Here is a 3,069-nt window from a genome sequence, read left to right as displayed (position 1 = left end):
GATGGCCCGAGGCCACTGTGGGTCAACAATGTCTTCTGGTGGGAAATAAAACTGGATGTAGATGGGAAGAAGGCAAGGACAAACCGGAAGTGGTCCACCCCTCTTTGTCATCACAGCGGAGGGTGACACCTCTTAGAAAGTCACACTGTTAAACTCTGTCTCCAAAGCAAAACAGAAACTCAACTCTGAAACACGTAGATATTCCACATCATGATAAATAGAATTATCATTCCGACGTATCTAGGACTCAGCATGGTACTACATGATTGAAATCTGGCCCTTGGGAAGCTGAGACTGGGGGATCTTGAGTTCAAATTAGCCTGGACTTCCTGGAGATCTTATCTCCAAAATAAAATAAAAAGTCAGGCATGGTAGGGTGAACCTTTAATCCCAGTACTCAGGAGGCAGAGGCAAGCGGTTCTCTGAGTTTGAGGTCAGCCTGGTCTACATTGTGAACTTCAGGGCAGCCAGGGCTACATAGAAAAACCCTGTCTTAACAAACAAACAAACAAATTATGAGGACTCATAATTTTTAGTAGTGCAAATAGTATTGTGATTATTATTATTTTATGTGTATGGATGTGTTGCCTGCATGTATATCTGTGCACCACATGTGTGCTGATGCTGGAGGAGGTCTGAAGAGGGCATCAGATCCCCTAGAACTGGAGCTACCATGTGGGTGTTACAATGTGCCTTGTATTCATACAACTACCATGTGTTAGCTAAAATATATTTTAGGCAGTTGTGGTGGCTTATACTTTTAATCCTTACATTGGGGAGGGAGAGGCAGATGGAGTTCTATGTCTGTAAGTTCAAGTCCAGTTTGGTCTTCACAAGCTAGTTCCAGGCCAGCCAGGGCTGCATAGTGAGATGCTGCCTCAAATATATATATATATAATTTAAAATTATATTAAAATAATATATATAGTTATTTTAATATAATTTTAAAGGTGGCGTGCGGGGCATTTATCCACCAACCCCACAACTCCCCAGAGTTTTCTTGAATGTGAGCAGCAGGAAATATTAGACAGAAGGATTTAGATTGTGGAGATAAACAGGTAGAAAATAAAGGATAGCCTCGAGAGGGCCTGGAACCTTTTCCAATGGGCCCTGACTGTCTCTGCCCTAGGGTATTTATAGAGATGCCAAGGGGTGGAGCAAAAGACCTCCCACCTAGCACAGCCAAGTGAAGAATGTTTCAGACACCTGCACTCAGGCCCGTGGCCCAATCATCCTCTCTATGCGGACCTGCTGGGTAAAGCCACGAGGAACCTGAAAACTGGCTCCCACAGTGGAGGACTGAAGAGATGGCTTAGCAGTTAAGAGCATGTACTGCTCTTGTAGAGGATCTGAGCTCAGTCACTAGTCCCTCATTTAGTCTCTGAAGTTACAGACACATACACATATGTATACACACAGAGACACATACACACATGTATACACACACAGACAACACATACACATAAATTTTAAAAAAAATAGGCTTTTTTTTTTCAAGACAGGGTTTCTCTGTGTATACCTGGATGTCATAGAATTCTCTCTGTAGATTGGGTTAGCCTGGAAATCACAGAGATTCACATACCTCTGCCTCCTGAGTGCAAGGATAAAGGTGTGCACCACCACCTCAAATTAAAAAAAAATAAAAATCTTTAAACGAAAAGGAAAAAAACCCTTAAGAAACTACAGAGGAGCCGGGCAGTGGTGGCGGATGCTTTTAATCCCAGCACTTGGGAGGCAGAGCCAGGTGGATCTCTGTGAGTTCGAGGCCAGCCTAGTTGAGGCCAGTCTAGTCTACAGAGTGAGTTTCAGGATAGCCAGGGCTACACAGAGAAACCGTGTCTTGAAAAAAACAAAACAAAAGCAAACAAAAAGAATGAAGACATAATTTTTAGCAGTGCAAATAGTATTGTGATTATTATTATTATTTTATGTGTATGGATGTGTTGCCTGCATGTATGTCTGTGCACCACATGTGTGCCTGATGCTGGAGGAGGTCTGAAGAGGGCATCAGATCCCCTAGAACTGGAGCTGCCATGTGGGTGCTGTGAATCAAATTCAGGTCCTCTGGAAGAGCAGCAAGTACCTTAACCATTGAGCCGTCTTTATAGTTCCCCATGGTTAGTTTTCTTGTTGTTGTTGTTTTGTTTTGCTTTGCTTTTTGAGACAGGGTTTCTCTTTGTAACAGCCCTAGCTATCCTGGAACTTGCTTTGTAGACCAAGATGGCCTTGAACTCATAAAGATCCTCCTGAATGCTGGGATTGAAGGTGTGTACCACCACTGCCTTGGTGCTGTATTTTTTGTTTTTTGTTTTTGTTTTTTGTTTTTTGTTTTTCGAGACAGGGTTTCTCTGTGTAGTTTTGGTACCTGTCCTGGATCTTGCTCTGTAGACCAGGCTGGCCTGGAACTCAGAGAGATCCTCCTGCCTCTGCCTCCTGAATGCTAGGACTAAAGGCATGCACCATGGCTGCCTGGCTGTGGTTGTTTTTTTAAAACACATTTTGTCTATAGAGATAGATAATGGCATTCAGATAAAATGTTTAGTAATTTGCTGGACATGATGGCACACATCTGCCACCTGTAATTCCAGAACTTGGGAGACTGAAGCAGGAGAAAAGAAAGTTTGAGGCCAGTCTAAATGACATGGTGAGTGCCAGACCAGCCCAAGATGTAATGAGACCCTGTCTCAAAAACAAATATAAAACAAAACAAAATAAAAACCAATTTTCTGGGAGCTGGAGAGATGATTCGGTGGCTAAGGATGAGTCCTGCTCTTTTAGAAGACTTGAATCCAATTTCCAGCACGCATGTCAGCTGGCAAATAGCTGCCTGTAACCCAGCTCTAGGGGACCTGATACCTCTGGCCTCACATGCACATAACCATACACATACACATGCATCAACACATAATTAAAAACAATAATATGCATCTACACATAATTAAGAATGATAAAGTAAATCTTTAAAAAAGTGCTCTAGGATACTTTGGGAGGAGGAAAAGGAAGTTGTGCTTGAGCTGTTCATGGCTGAAGCTGGGTGATGGCGGCGGCGGCGGCGGCGGCGGTGTGTGT

This window comes from Peromyscus maniculatus, chromosome 7 (assembly GCF_049852395.1).
Source record: "Peromyscus maniculatus bairdii isolate BWxNUB_F1_BW_parent chromosome 7, HU_Pman_BW_mat_3.1, whole genome shotgun sequence".
Lineage (NCBI taxonomy): Eukaryota > Metazoa > Chordata > Mammalia > Rodentia > Cricetidae > Peromyscus > Peromyscus maniculatus.
Note: the sequence above shows the minus strand (reverse complement) of the source record.